Here is a 19,782-nt window from a genome sequence, read left to right as displayed (position 1 = left end):
AAGCTGAGCCTCGCATTTAATGAAAAGTAGTAATTTGAATATATACTCTTTGTTTACATAAAGTAAAGTACAGATATTAATCATTTAATTGACACATAGCATGGTTACATGAGTTTGGAGAATGAGATTGAGTCATTTGGCGGGTCTTAGCGGTTTACTTGTTTCTAAATAAGCTTTGTTCTTAGTGATTGCAGCCAGAAAATCTTACAAAGGTTAGGTAGGTGCCAGACTCTTGGTTTCCTTACAGATGACTATCTAAAGTTCACTATTCCATAATTTTTTGTAGGGCCCTCATTCTTTCATAGCTATACTCCCATTCTTCATCTCTGGTAGGAAAGAAGGAGGCTCTCTCTAAAAGAACACGGTGACCTTTTGGCAGGCAGGGACAAATTTTATGAACTGTGCCTCGGACCCATTTTCAGTAAGACTTACAATGGAGATTTTTCTGATCTGGAGTTAGGTAATGCACTGTTCTCATTTGTTTTATAGTTTGCCAGGCTGTTCTCTGGCTGGCTAACCAAAGAATAGCATTTGTTCTCTGTAGCCACCTGTTGCCATTAATCATTGAATATGTTATTTGGAGGCCAAGTAGGGGCGGGGGAAGGAACCTTGACCCAAGTAAATTTCCCATATCTTTTTTGCCATAAGCTTGGATCAAATACTCATGGGGCCTCACTTTCCTATCATCGGGGGTAGTCACAGGGACAATCGTGGTTTTTTCCAATTTCCTTTAGGGCCAGTACCTAAAATTTTCAGGGAGAATTGGATATGCCCCTGAAGGGGCATCTTGAATTGAAACCGAAATAAGCAAATTTATTAGGAGGGACATTTTGAGCAGGAGGGATATCGGGGTTGCTCCTCTGGGAAGGCCGCTGTGCAGTCCCTTCCATCCGACTGCCCGGACTGCGTCATCAGGCTGGTGGTTCAGACTGACTCCCGACAAGTGATTTTCTCCACTAGCATCCAAATACTATAACCGTGAGGACCGTGTGTGGCATGCTTACAATGTTTAGTATAGTGGTAGGTGCTCATTGGGATAAATGGGTGAATGAATGAATTACCCAAGGCTGGGGGACACTAAATGTTGTAAAGTTAGCATGCAGTTTTTTGCTTATTTTTTTAAAAGGTGTAGCTTATGTATAGTAAAGTACACAAATCTTAAATGTAGACTTTTCTATATCTATGTTTATGTACAAAACCACTTCCAGAAGAAGATACAGAACATTCCTAGCATACTGAAAGGCTCTGTCATCCCTCTCAGAGACTGTCCCACACAATGGTAACCACCATTTTGACTGCCTTTACTGTACTGTAATTTAGCCTGACTTTGAACTTTTTATAAATGGAATTAAACAATGGTCCTCTTTGTGTTGAGATTCATCCAGGCTGTTGCTTGCTATTGCATACATCAGTAGTTCATTCTTTTTCTTTTCTGATTATTGTCCTTAATGGACATTTGGATTATTTCAAGTTTGGGGCTATTATGAATAAAGCTATGAACATTTTCAGATCTGTCTTTTGATGGACATAAGCACTCACTTCTCTAGGGCATGTATCCAGTAGTGGAATTGTGTCACAGACTGTTATTACCTTTAACAGATACTGTCAAATATTTTTCTGAGGTGGTCTTACCAATTTATATTCCCACAGCAGTGTAAGAGAATTTAAATGTGGATCCTAAATTGTTTTATAGGTTTCAGTAAAGTTCATTCAAAATGTATAGAGATACTGGTCCTTACAACCTAAGAAAGGGAGGGAATTAATTTTTTCAATGTAACTATTGCTTATATTTCTAGACAGTGGACCCACAGGTCCTGGTACAATGTAGGCATTCAGTCAGTATTTGAGTAGATCCTGAAATAGGTCTGTAGTTCAGGAAGGAGGATAAACATGACAACAGAGCATAGTGGCAACCAATTATTGAATTCTGACCTTTACATATTTCAAGTCTCTCAGCTCTGTATCTTGCCAGTTTCATGATGGCGTTCATTCCACAATGCTAATTGAGAGTCTGCTCTGTGCCAAGAACTCTTGTCTTACTGTTGCTGCTGAATAAAATTAAGGATGTTGGGCAAGGCCCATATTAACACAGCAGCTAGGCTAGGGATGGATTTGCAAGAGAAGCTTCCCGCCACTCCTTGAGTGGGACAGGTTTGTGCACTGCCCCATGGTAAGGAGGGCCTGTGATGGGGCCCTACAGGAGAGGTGAGGTGGGCTCAGGTCAGCTCTGCACAAGTAGGACAGGTGTCAGACAATGAATGCTTTCCAACAAATTCTATGATTTGGCTCTTTTATCAAGGAAGATCTCGTTGTCTTTTTGTGGGGAAAGTGATGAACAGGGAGAATCAGAAAGCATAGCCATGAGTCATTGGAGTATGGAAACATGTACAGTGTGACTGCTGGGCAAAGCTGCTTTGAAAGCTCACATTGGGCATGTCCTTTGTGTCCAGAATCCTCATTACAACCCTATGAAATGGGTACTCTTAGGAGCCTGTTTCACAGGTAAGGAAACCAAGGAACAGAGTGAGAAGGCCAAACCTCTCGCAAGGTCGTGTAGCTAGAATGGCAGAGGGAGGACTTTGAACCTAGATGCTTCCCGAGGCAGGGCTCCTGGCCACTCGCTGCACACTAGCTACATATTAGTTGTGGTTCTTTGAACTTTTAAATTCATGGTGTTTATGTCTATGAGCCTTATAAAAGTTGGATATTTGATACAAACATTCCAGTAATTTTTTCATGTAGTAATCCCTGGAATGGCAGGTTTGTAATCCACAGAAAGTATGACATATAGGGGTATTAGAATAATCCACAGAGCTCAGTTTTTTAAAAAGAAAAACTTTAACCTAATATCTGTTAGTCTGTATCAGAAAGTCTGTAAATTGGCAGCCAAACACACTACTCAGTTATCTTTGTGTATTTTTACAAAAACTGTATGTGTATGGCATTAGAACTAAAGAATGACTCTAAAGTCTGAAAGTTCAGTAGCTAAAAAACTGCATGTTCAGTTTGCTGTTTGAGCACCTGTGGTGTATGTAGTACTACGTGCAAACATATGTTATCTATAATCTCCAAAGCAACTTGAACTAGGTTTTGTTAGGGCCCCAAATCCCCATTTCTTCAGATGAGGACCCTGGGGATCAGAGAGACTGAGTAAGCTGCCCAGATTCATAGCTAGAAAATATCACTGGGATTTTAACTAAGTCTGTTTAAATCCAAGGCCCATGCTCTTTCTGTGAGACCACATGCTTCCACTTGTGCCCAAATAAAGCACAATTTCAAGGAAATTGCTATTACATGATACATAGCCTATCCTGCTTTCCCCATCCATTTTTAAAAAAATCAGTCTGTGACATCAAATTGAATTTCCAGGACAACAGTTTCAAGTTGTAATGGATGGCATAGTTCACTGTCTCAACATTTAAAAATTTATTCTGATTTTACTGCCAATGCCATCTATGTAAATGGGGCAGCTTGAAATAATTCCATCAAAGTAGCATAGGAGGTAAAAGAGACTGGCTCAAAGAGAAATTAGGCCAGGTTACTCAGTTAAGCCATATGTGAGGAAAAAAAAATTACACAAACCTTATGCTTGCTTAGGGTCTATTCTGTCATTCCAAACCACTGTGTAATTTATGGTCGTGCCACTGACAATGTTTACCTAATTTTTAAGCAAAGTTACAATTTTATTTTGACCATAATTTGCATGTGGTGGCTACATTTATACTTTAAAAGAACATATATAATAGTTATTTTAAAAGCAAGTAAGTTAAAACAGTCTCCTGCTACCTGCCCCAAGGATTTAGTTGCCATTCAGTAATCCTAGGCACCAGCCATGTGATACTGGAGGCTGACTGTTCTAAATGTCATTGATCTGGAAGGCCTATCAGGCAGACCACTCAACAGAAAACTTCCCACTAACGCGACTCTGAGCCAAGCATCCCTGTAAGAGCATTCTTTCTTCTGGGTTTGGGATGTGGCTCATCAATTCTTCAGCATTTGGGGCTTAGAAAAACTACTTATATTTAGGAATGCATATAAAAACTCATTTATGAACTAAGAAGGTAGAGAAATGTCATCTGTGAATGCAGGACCAGAGATATTGGGCAGCTTTCCAGTGGTCTGAAAAGACCATGCCAACCTGAGCCTCCCCCCAGAGAGAAGTAAGCCTCTCCTTCATGGTCCCTCAAGTGTTTCTGAGTGCCATCCGAGTGGCCTGTGAGGACTAATGAACTTCTGCCTGAGCCCTATCAGATCGCCTGGGCTTAGAGTTTAAGGCATATTAGACATGATGATTGAAATTATCACTATGTAAACAGGTCTTGAGAGCTCCTTGTCCAAAGCCTAAAGGCGAGCAGTGTTTTTTAGCCTATAGTAGGTAAACACAGGACCAGCCATTGTATGATTTCTCCAAGTTACATGAGTGGGAGGGAAGCTTTCAATGCACTGCTGTTAGTAGTTGTTGGCAAATCCCTAGACGATAAATGTAAATGGTGGTTTCTTTGCCCCAGGAATTATGTTAAAATTCTCAGTTCTCAACTTGCTTCACCAGAAATCTAGTCTTATTGCATATCTTTCAAACTGAAGCCTTTCTTCTGCAAAGCTTGTCTGAGTGCATGTTCCTGTCCATTTTGTTTCAGTGATCAGTCACAATGAGGGTTAGCACCCTTCAGCACACTTCTTGCATACTTTAGCAAACAGTAGGAGCCCCTGCCATATGCATATGAGCCCATGGAGGAGCTGGGCTCACAAAGATGGAGAGGAGCTGACACTGCCCTCAAAAAGCATCCAGTCTTGGGAAGAAAAAACGCATGTGTCAAAAATATGAGGGAAATCTGAGAATTGCTGATTAGGGATGTGAAAGTTAATAAGCTGGAGAATTAGTTCTGGCTGAGCCATAAATAATGGCTTCATGTCATCCATACAGAACTTAAAGGAAGGATGGGATTTAGACTTTGGAGATGCAAAGGGAAGACTATTTTAGTTAGAGGGAATGCACAGAAGGGGCAAAGACTGGGTATAGCGAAATTGCAAGGAATTTTGTTTGGCTGAAGATTTCCAGAAACCTGTCTTGGAAAGTTAGCTGGAGTTAGATCATGGAGGACCTTTAATACTAGGATAAGGAATTTGGGCTTTCTTCTCTCCTTCATTTCAAATATTAACTCAAGTATTTTACCTTAAGGTCTGATTATTGAGTAGGGTTATTAATGAAGAGTAAAGTGATTTCTTGGTGGTTTTCTGGGGAACAAAGGTGGAGAGGAGTGGACACTGTCCTCAAAAAGCATCCAGTCTTGTCTTTTACACAACTGCATTATTTGTGGTGTGGATCAAAATGGCTTTTTGGGGGGCCAGTGGGGAGAGGTGAAAATTTTCCACAGAGGCAGTGCCGAGGCTGCAGCATAATCCTGTCACTCGTGTGACAGCTGCGTCACAGAGCATGGGCTCACTTCGGTTCCTCCTTAGGTTCCATGGTGTTTAGGATCTTTCCTTCACAGATGTTTTCTGGCCAGGTGGGTGGTGCTTTAGCCTAAACCCCACTTCTCTGGCAAACAAGCTCGTCTGTTTGACAGCTAAGTCCCTGAGCTCCTTTGTCTTTCTTCCCAATTCCCTTCTGAGTATTTTCCCTTCATACTGGGCACTTCCTAAGCAATGAGATGACTCACTGACTTGCTGCCCAGGAAAAAGCAGCTCTGGGTTTTTTTTTATATTCAAAGGAATTACTATTACGTGGTGTGCCTTGGAAATACTCTGAACTAAAATTTTTAGCTATTGGAGGTTAATAGGAGAAAAGTCTGAGTTTTATCAGATAGGTTTGAAACACTCTTCAGCTGATAAAAGCATGAGTGAAAAGGACCATCTTGGATAGTATTCTCTGGCTAATTAACTCAGCTGACTAAAGCTTGAGGTTTAAGTGGCAAGGTCAGTTATTTTTGCTCTGTGATTATCTCTTGGGACCTCTTGTTCTGGCCACTGATTTCAATAAATTATAATAATAGTAAGCATTTACATGGTTTTAAGTGCTATAGATAGAAACTCATTTAAGCCTCAGTAATCTTAAACGGTAGTTACTTTACTGTCTCTATCTTTATAGATCATGAAACTGAGGCAGGAAAAGCTGTGTAACTTGCCTGGGGTCCCCTTACTGGCAGTTGGCTGAGCCGAGATTCCAACCCAGGTCCTTAGGCTCCATGAGCTTTACTCCCCAGCTCATTAGAATCCAAGGACACTGTAAGGACATCCCTAGACTTAGTAAACACAATATATTTCCAGGTATTTAAGGCAATATATTTTGTATAGAATAAAGCTTTGACTGTAAGAAACTTCAGACCAGTGTTACGATGTACAGACATCAGAAATCTGTTTATTCATCTCTTTTGTTGTCTGCACATAGTTGAACACTGGGGCAAGGCTTCACAGAGGTGACATTTGAGACCTGAACCAGGACCTAAAGGATGTTCAAGTGTTCAACATGCAGAGAAGAGCATCACAAGTAGAGGGAACAGCACATGCAAAGGCTCAGAAAGGTGAAATGGCATTCGATGTGCATGTTTGGAGGAAAACAGTATTTGCTGTATCTGAAGCAGAGAATAGAACGTGAGAGTGATAAGGTGCAGTTTAGTTGCAGAGTGTACCCTGCTGAGCAGTTTAAAAATTGTCCTCTCAGACAGTGATCTTTTTTGATCAAGGACTCACAAATCTTTGTATCCAATTCCAGAGGGTTCCCAAGTGCTTTGAAACTCACCTTAAGGTCCACAGACCCCATTCCCTCAAGCAACAGAGAAAAATTGAGAATAGAGAATAACATGGTCAAATATATGTTTTAAGAAAGATGATTCTGATGACAGTGAAAGGTGGTGTGGATGAGAGAGTGATTAGAAGCAGAGAAATCAAGAGGCAGATATAAATAATCTAGGCCAGAGACAGCTGGGATGGCAAAAAGAGAGTTTTCTCTGTGAAAGATTTTTGGGAGTTGGAAGTGACAGGACTTGGGGTGAGTTAAAAGGGAAGGTTGCAAATGAAATGGTGAAGGAACTGTAGTTTCCAGCCTGGTTTAAGGATAAACAGTGATGCTGTTAACTAACACAGAAGACAAGCAGAGAAAAGTGCAGTGCACTTGATTTTTAGACTCACTGAGTTTCAGGTGCCCATGATATATTCCAGTGGAAGTGTCCAGTAGACAGTTGGAAGTGCAGTGTAGCAAAGAAGTCAGCATTGGAGAGAGAGATTTAGCCCTCTCTAGAAAATGGTAGGTTAAAGCCCTCAGAGTGAGACAGGGCCACCAGGGGGGTGGTGTGTGGGGGGACTGCAAGTAGAAGACAAGGCAAAGGAGGGGTCCTGTAAGGCTGGTGGGGGAGAAGAGACTCGGGAAGTGCAGCAGCATTACCGTTGCAGCATTTGGACACTTGCTGTGTCCTGGGACTGTTCTGAACATTTTCTGGGCATTCACTTGCTTAGTCTTCAGACACCTGTGAAAGAGCCGCATTTCACACATGAGGACTCTGAGACACAGAAAGGTAAAGTTAACTGCACCAAGTCTCAGAGCTAGTAAGTCACTTGCAGTGGTAAATAGTGGCAGCATCATTAAGCTTATGTAATAGAATTAAGATCATTTTTGCATAATTCTCTTACAGATTTAAGTATAGATTGCTAAGCTTTGATGAGAGTATTTCCTTACTTTTCCCCCTGCTTTATCAAGTAAATACAGTATGATCATCAGAATTCATGAAGGAAGTACGATCTGAGATGTTCATGAATTGCCAGATGGCCTGGCTTTCCCTCCCATGAATACTCTGTCAAAATACATGCACTTCTTATTTTTTTATTTTTTTTATTTTGGTATCATTTATCTACAATTACATGAGGAACATTATGTTTACTAGACTCGCCCCATCACCAAGTCCCCCCGACATACCCCACTGCAGTCACTGTCCATCAGCGTAGTAAGATGCTGTAGAATCACTACCTGTCCTCTCTGTGCTGTACAGCCTTCCCTGTACACCCCCCCAACATTACGCATGCTAATCATAATGCCCCCTTTCTCCGCCCCCTTTTTCCCTCCCTTCTCACCCACCCTCCCCAGTCCCTTTCCCTTTGGTAACTGTTAGTCCATTTTTGGGTTCTGTGAGTCTGCTGCTGTTTTGCTCCTTCAGTTTTTTCTTTGTTCTTATACTCTGCAGATGAGTGAAATCATTTGATACTTGTCTTTCTCCGCCTGGCTTATTTCACTGAGCATAATACCCTCTAGCTCCATCCATGTTGTTGCAAATGGTAGGATTTATTTTCTTCTTATGGATGAATAATATTCATTGTGTATATGTACCACATTTTCTTTATCCATTCATCTACTGAAGGAGACTTAGGTTGCTTCCATTTCTTGGCTGTTGTAAATAGTGCTGCAATAAACATAGGGGTGCATCTGTCTTTTTCAAACTGGGTTGCTGCATTCTTAGGGTAAATTCCTAGGAGTGGAATTCCTGGGTCAAATGGTTATTTCTATTTTGAGTTTTTTGAGGAATCTCCATACTGCTTTCCACAATGGTTGAACTAATTTACATTCCCACCAGCAGTGTAGGAAGGTTCCCCTTTCTCCACATCCTCACCAACATTTGTTGTTGTTTGTCTTTTGGATTGTGGCAATCCTTACTGGTGTGAGGTGATATCTCATTTTGGTTTTAATTTGCATTTCTCTGATGAGTAGTGGTATGGAGCATCTTTTCATGTGTCTGTTGGCCATCTGAATTTCTTCTTTGGAGAACTGTCTGTTCAGTTCATCTGCCCATTTTTTTATTGGATTATTTGCTTTTTGTTTGTTGAGGTGCATGTGCTCTTTATATATTTTGGATGTCAACCCTTTATCAGATCTGTCATTTATGAATATATTCTCCCATACTGTAGGATGCCTTTTTGTTGTATTGATGGTGTCCTTTGCTGTACAGAAGCTTCTCAGCTTGATATAGTCCCATTTGTTCATTTTTGCTTTTGTTTCCCTTGCCCAGGGAGATATGTTCATGAAGAGGTCGCTCATGTTTATGTCCAAGAGATTTTTGCCTATGTTTTTTCCTAAGAATTCTATGATTTCATGGCTTACATTCAGGTCTTTGATCCATTTCAAATTTACTTTTGTGTATGGGGTTAGACAGTGATCCAGTTTCATTCTCTTACATGTAGCTGTCCAGTTTTGTCAACACCAGCTGTTGAAGAGGCTGTCATTTCCCCATTGTATATCCATGGCTCCTTTAGCATATATTAATTGACTGTATATGTTTGGGTTAATATCTGGACTCTCTGTTCTGTCCCAGTGGTCTGTGGCTCTGTTCTTGTGCCAGTACCAAATTGTCTTGATTACTGTGGCTTTGTAGTAGAGCTTGAAGTTGGGAAGTGAGATGCCCCCTGCTTTATTCTTCCTTCTTAAGATTGCTTTGGCTATTTGGGGTCTTTTGTGGTTCTATACGAATTTTAAAACTATTTGTTCCAGTTCACTGAAGAATGTTTTTAGTATTTTGATAGGCATTGCATTGAATCTATAGATTGTTTTAGGCAGGATGGCCATTTTGACAATATTAATTCTTCCTAGCCAAGAGCATGGGATGAGTGTCTATTTGTTAGTGTCCTCTTTAATTTCTCTTAAGAGTGTCTTGTAGTTTTCAGGGTATAGGGCTTTCATTTCCTTGGTTAGGTTTATTCCTAGGTATTTTATTCTTTTTGATGCAATTGTGAATGGAATTGTTTTCCTGATTTCTCTTTCTGTTAGTTCATTGTTAGTGTATTGGAAAGCCCCAGATTTCTGTGTGTTAATTTTGTATCCTGCAACTTTGCTGTATTCCGATATCAGTTCTAGTAGTTTTGGAATGGAGTCTTTAGGGTTTTTTATGTACAATATTATGTCATCTGCAAATAGTGACAGTTTGACTTCTTCTTTACCAATCTTGATGCCTTGTATTTCTTTGTTTTGCCTGTTTGCTGTGGCTAGGACCTCTAGTACTATGTTGAATAACAGTGGGGAGAGTGGGCATCCTTGTCTTGTTCCTGATCTTAGAGGAAAAGCTTTCAGCTTCTCACTGTTAAGTATGATGTTGGCTGTGGGTTTGTCATATATGGCCTTTATTATGTTGAGGTACTTGCCCTGTATACCCATTTTGTTGATCATGCACTTCTTAAACATATTTTTATTTAATAGTATAAGCTTTCTTTGAAGTTTTCTCCCAGTTAATGAGTGTTTTTGGACTTAGTGGACACATTTCCTGAAATGGTTTCATGAGTCACTTACATGAACTACAGTCCAAGGGGACAAATGTGGGTCACCATTTTTAAAAAAATAAAGATTTATTGGAATACAGACATACACATTTGTTTACATATCACCTGGGGCTGCTCTCTTGCTAGTATGGTGGAGTTAAGTAGTTGCATTAAGTTTGAGACTGCATGACCCACAAAGCCTAAAATGTTTGCAGATCTATACCTTTGCAGAGAAAGTGCTGACTCTTGCTCTATAGCCTACTGCTTTTGGAAGGTTAGGATATGTCCAGAGCATATTTATAGCACTTTACAGTAAAATGTGAGCCTTTTTTAAATTAAAATTTAAATAAAATTTGAATAAATTTCAACTGAGTAATTGAAGCACTGAGTGGTTTCAGTACTCTTGGTTTTATATCATTGGATATAAAACAGAGATTGTCAAGGGAATAATAAAATTGGGGACTCTGTTAAGTAATCTATAACCAGAACTCTTCTTATCTGTATAATCAGTCATCTGAATTTCTGTCAGTAGTAACAAACTGTTTTTGATTTGTAAGAAAAATTTTCTTTGAACACTTAATAGGTGCCAGGTCCTTCCTCGTGGGTGGCTTTTGGGATTTGGAGAAATGTAACACTTGCCCTGCCCTCAGAGAAATACATGTCAATTTGAACGCAATTGGATACAAGCAAACAAAAATCTGCAAAAATTGGCCTAATCGTAAGTATAACAACCTGAGAAAAATGTTTTGTGTTGAGTAAATTATTTTAGTTTATTAGTGTGTTGACCATATCTCATAGCACTTTATCATCTTTCTGGAAAAAATAGGTGTACTTTATTTCTCATTATTTTCATAGGATAGGAAATATGTGACGCCAAATAGGATCAATTTCTGTCAGATAAAAGTTCTTCCCTTGTCCCTGCTAGTCGCGCACTCGCCCAGGTAGCGCCACCCTCCCCGTGGGCTGCCCCTTCCCTACCCCTGGGCTCTCCTTCCCCCAGGTTGCCCTCCTGGACGGCCTTGCTGCAGCTTGATCACGTGACTCCCCTCTGCACCCCGCCGCTGCTCTCTGTAGCCTGCGCCGTGACACTGGGTCCTTCACCACATTTAAGACCTTCTGCACTCTTCCAAACCCCCTCCCTGCCTTTCCTTCCCTTGCCGTCCTGTTTGTACTCTAAACTCTGAATACTGGAACTACAGGCTACATTTCCCCGTCGCTAGACTTTCACATACTTTTTCTCACTAGTAGGAATATCCTTTATCCATCTCTGCTTTTCTCCATTTCTTGCCTTACTCTGCTCATCTTTAAAATGCCCCCCGTCTTCTGAGCAACTTCCTCTGATCTCTGCTTCCCACCGATGCATAAACTCCAAGGGAGAGGTAATATTTTCATGCCAGGAACATCCATAGCACATTTTCCCCTTTTGTAACTTAAAAAGATTATTCACATACCTTTTCCCGTTGTCTATGCCTAAACCTTAAATTTCTTAAGGGAGGGAGCTTTGTTTTTGGTGATTGTGACATTCCTGTATCTTCTTTGGTGTCTGATTTTAATGTTTGTATAAAACTGCATGGTTGACTTACTGTGGAGTGGATGAATCAGTACTTCATTGCAGATACCAAAACTCTGTTATGTGATTTCAGCTGGTGCTTTTTAACTTCTTTGCTAGATGGTAGCACTACTGAGATTAGAGAAATTCCCAAATTAGCAGTCTGGGATTTGGAGAAATGTAACACTTGTCCTGCCCTCAGATAGCCAAAGTGAGCGGAGTTTGTGTTTTCCATCTGCAGAAAGTCACCTCAGCACAACCTGCTTACATAAAATAAACTCTCTTGGGTTGTAGCACTAAAACTGTATTCTCCAGGGAATTAGACACTGTGTAGAAATCCTCTGTGTACTTGGGATTGTCAGGGGTAGGAAGAGAAAATCAATTTCTTGTCTAAACATTGCTGCCAGTGAAAAAAAGCAAAATAATTATCTTTTCACCAGCTAAGATATGTTGGAGACAGTAGACAAAGTAAATTAATGAAGAAAGGTCTTGTAGCACATCTTGGGTTACAGTTTTGTGGGAAAGCAATTTAAGATGTTTAACCTTAAATGCAGTCCAGTCTTTCTTTGTGGAAATGATGTAGCCATTGAATCAAAGTCATGGGCCACATAACACTCAGACCTATTAGTCAAAAGTATCTCATCTCCTATTTTTGTCATGGGCTTTGCTATGCAGATGGCTGACTTTGTGTAAATACTCTTCTGGTTATTACGGCTGTCTTTACTGTGCCTACTATTTTTAAAATCTTAAGTATTTACAGAGTGATGGAGCTTGCTTTACCTTGCCTCCATTTTGCATTCTATGCATTAACTGAGTAGCGACATCAGATAGTCTTGTCTTTGGTAGGATTGATCATGTGCTCTGAGGAGCTTGAGTAAGAAATGAGTGGAATGTGTGGGGAGTATGCCAGACGAGAACATGGTGTAAAGGCAAAATTCAGGCTGTGGGAGGATGAGTCACACAACTTACAGGAAAAATTCTGTTGCAGAGATAATGGAGCATTTGCTTCCTGAATGAGCCATTCCAAAAGAACCTTTGCCAAATCTCTAAGCTCCCCTGATGAGATGCTCCTGCAGAGACTCCTACCCAGGTGCTGGTTGGCATAGGAGACCTTGTTGGAATCAGCCTTTATTCCAACATTTAAATTTATTAATTGCCAGGGAGGAGGATGTCAGGAGCCTTTTTGGTCTACAGAGGGTATTGTTAATTATGATTCCTTTTAGTCTGTTGATAAAAACCAGATACTTTTTTTAAGCATCAATTTTGGTTATAATTTTAAAAAGAAGCAACCTCTTCCCTTTCTGAGTTTATTTCTTAACAAGAGCTTTAAGAATTAATCTTCAATGTGTGTCATCACAAGGAGTAATCGGACTTGGAGTAATCAGACTTGAACTTTATAATCTTAGCACCTTTGGACTTCTGTCCCACATGCAGTTTATGTACAAGGTAAAACCAGACCCTGTACAGTTTCTTAATTAAAATAAAGTTTAGTTGCTCCTTGGTTAACTTACTGATTTTTTAATAAAACTTTATATATTAGTCACCTGGAAATTTGGAATTGAATATGACGATGTAAATCTTTCTGCCCTACTCAAGTTTTTGAAGCTGAATTAACAAAAATATTCCTAATGTTTCTGACTTCAGGAGCTATCAGGAGTGATTGATAGTATCTGAATCATGTATTGATAGAGTTGGAATTTTTAATGCGGAGTAATCAGCCCTCCTGAAGGTTAAAAGGCACTGCACTTTATCGTGGTTGTTGCCATTTTCAAAGTTGCAGAGAATGTCCACATAAACATTAATTATAGTCTCAGAACAATCAAAAACATTGCATACGCACTGTGTGAAAACATGCGCTTTTGTGCAAAAATGGATGTAGTAGTGTTGTCGGGCAGCTGTGTCTGAGGAGGTCTGTCCCTGCTCACTGGGTAAAACCTCACCCTGGACGAGAGAGGGTTCTTGACTCTGAACAAGAAAGAATTCTCAAGTGGGTTGGACAAATGTAGATAAGGAAGGAATTCATTAAGCTAGGGTAGCAGGGAATGGTGGTTGCCTTGCAGGCAGCAGAGAGCAAGGAAAGACAGGGAGGAAAGGGAAGCTCATTGAACTGCTCAGTGTAGGGAAAATCCCATGTTAACACCTACAGCCAGAGTCACCTGGGGTCCTGATGTCTCCTTGAATCTTCAAGGCATAAGAACTAAGCCTCTACCACCCCAGGATTTGGGGGACCTGAAGAGCACTGGATGGAGTGAGACTATGTCTTGCAAACTTCCTAAAGACAAAGAAAGGAGATTTTTGGGCAGGCTACTAAAGAGCATGATCATCCAGCTAAAATCCTGTCCAGGTCACTTAGGCGACGGCAACTTGCAAGCCCAAATCAGAGATCTCACTAGCCCTTCCCTATTTGTCTGAAGTAGGACAGAGAGAGTGAAGACTTGTGCTTAAGAAGTCTAGAAAATTGAATGAAATAGCGAAATGACAAAGACATTATTGCATTAATAGAACAGCGCAGAGACAAAACGCAGTAAGCTGAGCAGTGAGAAGTCTTTATTTAAGGCAGAAAGTACACACTTGAAGAAAGGGGAGTGGGGGTAGCCTCGGAGAGGAGGCACACTTAAGGGCTTAGGATGCTGTCTTATAATAAGGCTTTGAAGAAGGGGACAGAGGGTGGAGGGTGGGGGTGTATAGGCTTGACATGTGGTCTCATGCCTTTCTCCAGTGAAAGGCATTGTGTCACCATTCATAGTCTGTCCTCTAGATATTCTGTAAGATAAACTTAACACAAGGAATTTCTTGATCCTGTTCTTCTCCAAGATGGTGGTTACCATCAAGGGTTGGGAGCATAACTTTTAGGACTACTTGACCTTCCTTAAGACAGGGTCAGTTGTTGACTGATCACCATAAAATATGTTAGGAATCTTACCTCCTAAATCCCCGGTTTTTAAAATGGGATCTTAGCTTTAAGATGGAGCCCCTCCTGTTCTTACAATACTGTTTATATCTCAGCATTTTTAATCATAGGTGGGAGAAGTTCATCATAATGTGTGTCCCATGTCCCTGCCCTGCCTCAGTAGAGTAATTTCTCACAAAATACATATAAATAGAAACCTTGTAAATTTCAGTTTTTAACCTTCACACTTCTTGTGTGCATAGAGCTAAGGTCTGGTCTCTGGTTCCCAGTCAACAGACTGGTAGTGGGGGGTAAGGGTCGTAAGCAGCATGTAAGACCAGCACAGCCTCACACCAGTAGAATAGAATTGACCCAAGTACCAGGCACTATGAGAAGCCATTTCTCTAGCTGGAAAGATCAGTGAAGGAGTTGGGAGTTGTGGTTTTGAGCTGGAATTTGAAGATGTATAGGCAAAGACTATGGAGAATGGATGAGTGAAGTAGAAAAATGCCCCTCAGGCTGAGGTCTGATCTACACAGGCGGGAGACGGACAGGTGCACAGCTATGATGTGGGAGGGAGGGGCAGTTCCTTGGGTCTGTTTAGTAAGATTCACCCTGCCTTCTTCCTTGCCTCTGCTGCTGGACTGGTAGAAGCAGAGACAAGAGGAAACCTTGATTTTTAAACCATGGTCCTCTCTTTTCCTTTACTTTTCCACTCGCCGTTACAGGCTGGTAGGAAGTTACGAAGCATAATAAGACTAAGGAAGAGGAATGGATCAGAACTGCAGTGGAGTGCAAGGGGCTCTTTACCCTGTTTTTCTTTGCTTTCCTTCCTTAGTGTTCTCTCCTTTTCCAAAGCATGGTAGAGTCCATCATAGGACAGAACAAGGAAAAGGTGTGCAGGGAAATACCTGAGGCTGACCATTCATATTCTGTCTGCTATAGTTATATGGGATTAAAGAGCACTGAGTCGTGTTTGCAGAAAATAAACAGCTATCATGCTGAGCATACAAAAATAATCTTGATGGACCCTAACCTTAGTTCTTACATATCATCATCATAGTCACCAAGTACATTTTACTTAGGACCTACAGGCTGTATGGAATTGTCTTACAACATAGCAGAGATTTTTAAAAATATCTTTTTGTAGGGTAGAGGGATTTAGAAAACTTTTTTTTTTTTTTTTTTTGCAGAAAGATGACACTTAAAGGCTCAGTCATGGCATAGGTTGCTGGGTAGACCTCAATCTTTTGCACTTTCACTGAGTCGCAGCCTTTAAGAATATGTGTGTGTGCACATTTTTTTCCCTTCTCCATAAGTAAAAAGAAAAAAATAAAAGTGAAAGAGTAAGCTTGAAAAATAATCAAACCTACAAAGTGATTTTTAAATCTACCTTGTGAACAAACAAGCCTGCTAGAAAGGTTTATGTCTTGAAGGAAAAAAACTGTTGTTGCAGTTGAGGATCACAGAGGAACTAATTTAGCTTGTACTTTGGATTACTTGTCAGGTTTTTTTTTTTCCCTTAAATTCAACATATATTATCTTCTCATAAAATATTGTTTCTTTCCTTTCTGAGAAATTGCTCTTTCTGCTAGAGGATTATTCTATGAGTTCGGCAACAGTTCTACTCTGTTAAGGCAAATTGGAGACAATTAATAGGTCTTTATCAGGGCGCTGGGATTGTACACTTAGGTGCATATGTGATGAAAGCACTTGGTGCTTACCGTTCTTAAAAACGGAGGTTTACATTTAATTGGAGGGTTAAATTTGTTTCTGGAAAATATACTTTGTCCCCTTTTAGAAAATATTGGCTATATAAATTGAGAGTTTTCTTACTCCAAATTCTGGGTAAAATGTAAATTATGACTGCTACTAATTGCTGACAAGTTCAATGGTTACATCTTAGAGATTATGTAAGATTGAGCAAAGGAGATAAAAAAGCTGAGATACTATCCCTTATGAACTTTCCCCTCAAGAAATAAATTGGAAGGAATTTTCTGATTAGCCTTAGGCAGTCTGCCCAAGAGGCTCGTGAAAGTTCTGTGGATTTGTATATATAACGGTAATCTCTTTTTTTCAGCTTCCGCCCTTCTATAAAACAGCAAGAGAAGGAAATCAAGGAGCCACTCCTATAATTTACCAGATAACCCCCTGCAGGGGGGTCAATAGATAATCCACATTCCCAGGAGAAAAGCTGCAGGCATCTGAGGATAAACGGCTTTGAACAGCTTTTACCTTGAACCTGATTTGGGAGACTGACTCCTAGGTACAAGGTGAGTTAGGAGAGTACAAGCCTGAAATCAAAAGCAGGGTTGGATTAGGCTGTGCTTAATAACAAAAGATTAGTGAGACATTATCAAATCATAGGAAGGCTTTTTAAAAAAATATTTTATGTGTATATCAGATCTAAAAATAATATGTAGTAATCCCAACTATGTTTAGCCATATTAATAAAAAATTCTGCTGTAACTTTTTGAAGGATAGGAAGTGGAAAAACATGCCAAAATATGTGTCACTTTTTTTCTATCTACAGTCTGGCATCATGTGGAAATAAGACACTCCCCTTCCTCTTCTTGAGTAATGAACTTGCGGAGACCTAAGCCTAAAAATAGTTAAAATGTTATCCTGGCTTTCATTATGCATGCATATGCACACAAACCCACATGTGCAGGCAAACATGCATTCTTAAAATGCATCCATTTTTTATAGTCTTTCATAGTAAACAGGTAAACAGTTGTTTTCTTTTGCCCATGAGACTGAAATAACTAATATGATAGCAGCAATACTCACTGTGGGGTCCTTGTCATCTTTGATATCTGCAGTTTGTATTTTCAGAGCCACTCTACATACGCTATTTGAGATCTTAGGCTCCGTGATTTTTGTTCTTCACAATTTGGACACATCCTTCCCAGTTACACAAAGCTTTTCACTTTCTTGTGATCCGTGACCCCTCTCTTAGGGAGCTTTTGCAAGCTGTGTGTCTTCCACTCAGATGCTTTCTTATTTGCCGTGGGGTGGTGTTGGTGATGGAGATAGTTCAGACATCTGTAATTTGGAAGACACTACCCAGATATTCTGATGCCATTCCTACCCTTTCCGTGCACGGGCTGGTGCCTCGTGGTAGAGCAGAAACCAAGGCTCAATAATTTAGTGTAATCATTATGTGAGAAGCTTTCTGTTTATTAATGCATTATTTAAAATTACATTTTAGAACAGAGCTTGCAAATTGATGGCCCACTGGCCAAATATTAGTTTAAAAAAAAACATAATTTTTTAAAGCTGTAAACATTTTATTTTCTTTCTTTTTTTTATATTTGCCTAGAATTCTTCAATTTTCTTATGAAAAGCTTTTTTTTTTTTAATTTTAATTGAGTTCATTGCCAATATTTGAAATCTGGAAACTTTACACAAAAACATAAGATAGGTGTCCCCTCTTGGAAGATCAAAAATCTGGGTTTTTACTATCCAAGGGCTGAAGTTTGCTGGTCCTGACTATTCCCTAAGTGCTTAACCCAATGGCCTCACAAGGTTTTATGTCACTACCTGGCACCTGTAGGAGTTTGCAGGCCAGATTCTTGCTTTAAGCATCAATTTCTTCTCCTTTCCTTTCATGAAGTCTCTCCCATGTACTTTACACACAATACTCTGTTAGTGTTTATTCTCTTTTGACATTTTATTATTTTATATACAGTGTGCGTGTTATGAGCCAGATGGCTTTCTGAGGTTAAGCCTAACACCTGCCAGAAGTGCCTAAGAAGAAGGTTTTCCCAAAATCAGATAGTCCATTGTTCTTAGTTTGGAGGATCTGTTTTGCATAGTGATAAGGTGAGACTCATTCTTTCCAAACCTTGAGGTAGTCATCTCGGAGTCTGATAGTCCATGACCTCTGAGTTCCATGGATTATCTGATGGTTTTGGTCCTAGGTAGATAGAAGACTGATGTATTGAATTGGCTTCTTTTCGAATGTCTCCTGTAGGGACTTAAGAGTACATTTACTACTCCCTTACTCTGGACACCATAGTGATTCAGTGAGCAATATGCTGTTGCATCTACATGTGCAGAACTTCTGACATTGAGATATCTTGCCGTCAGAATCAGATGTATCTTCAAGCACAGTGTGTTGTAGTTAATCACAAACCTCCCCATTTTTTTTGATCATTGTCTTTTGTTGGGAGCTGGACTTCTCACAGTGATGTTCCTGTTCATTTGATATTCAATCAAACTTTTATATGGTAATGAAGAGTTTAAATCATGAAAGCATTTCAAATCATAGGGTCCTTCTCTGCCTGCTAAACTCACACTTTTATTATTTGACTGTAGCGTACAGATGCAGTGGAAACTGGCTTGATCCCCAAATAGTGGTTCTTATCCCAACAATCCATTTAACTTCACATGGGGAGTGCCTGTTACTTAAGTGGCTTTCAGGTCTCAGGATATCCTTTTTTTTTTTTTTTTTTTTTTTTTTGAGAGGGCATCTCTCATATTTATTGACCAAATGGTTGTTAACAGTTAACAACAATAAAATTCTGTACAGGGGACTTGATGCATAATCATTAATCCACCGCAAGCCTAATTCTCATCAGTCTCCCATCTTCTGAAGCACAACGAACAAGTTCTTACATGGTGAACAAATTCTTACATAGTGAATAAGTTCTTACATAGTGAACAGTACAAGGGCAGTCATCACAGAAACTTTCGGTTTTGATCACGCATTATGAACTATAAACAATGAGGTCAAATATGAATATTCGTTTGATTTTTATACTTGATTTATATGTGAATCCCACATTTCTCCCTTCTTCTTCTTCTTCTTCTTCTTATTATTATTATTATTTTTAATAAAATGCTGAAGTGGTAGGTAGATGCAAGATAAAGGTAGAAAACATAGTTTAGTGATGTAAGAGGACAAATGTAGATGATCAGGTGTGTGCCTATAGATTAAGTATTAATCCAAGCTAGACAAGGGCAACAAAACATCCACGGATGCAGATGATTTCTCTCAAAACCGGGGGGGTGAGGTTCTAAGCCTCACCTCTGTTGATCCCCAATTTCTCACCTGATGGCCCCCCTGCGACTGTGCCTGTCTTAGGTTGTTCCTCTCTTGAGGAAT

General features: G+C 39.9%; 1 protein-coding gene across 5 annotated transcripts in view; it reads left to right on the top strand.

Moving 5' to 3' along the window:
* The window catches only part of OSBPL6 (oxysterol binding protein like 6), a 212,423-nt gene that overhangs the window by 78,692 nt on the left and 113,949 nt on the right, over positions 1–19,782 (top strand). For 4 of the 5 annotated variants that reach the window (XM_057503889.1, XM_057503888.1, XM_057503890.1 and 1 more), the window contains exon 1: positions 16,930–16,945. The exons of the other annotated variant lie outside the window; for it this stretch is intronic. The gene's annotated coding sequence lies outside the window, so the exon portion shown is untranslated. Of the gene's footprint in view, positions 1–16,929; positions 16,946–19,782 lie in introns of those variants that run through there. 5 annotated transcript variants of the gene reach the window in all.

The sequence above is a fragment of the Manis pentadactyla genome, chromosome 6 (genome assembly GCF_030020395.1).
Source record: "Manis pentadactyla isolate mManPen7 chromosome 6, mManPen7.hap1, whole genome shotgun sequence".
Taxonomy (NCBI): domain Eukaryota; kingdom Metazoa; phylum Chordata; class Mammalia; order Pholidota; family Manidae; genus Manis; species Manis pentadactyla.
Note: the sequence above shows the minus strand (reverse complement) of the source record. Positions and strands in the feature narration are given on the sequence as shown.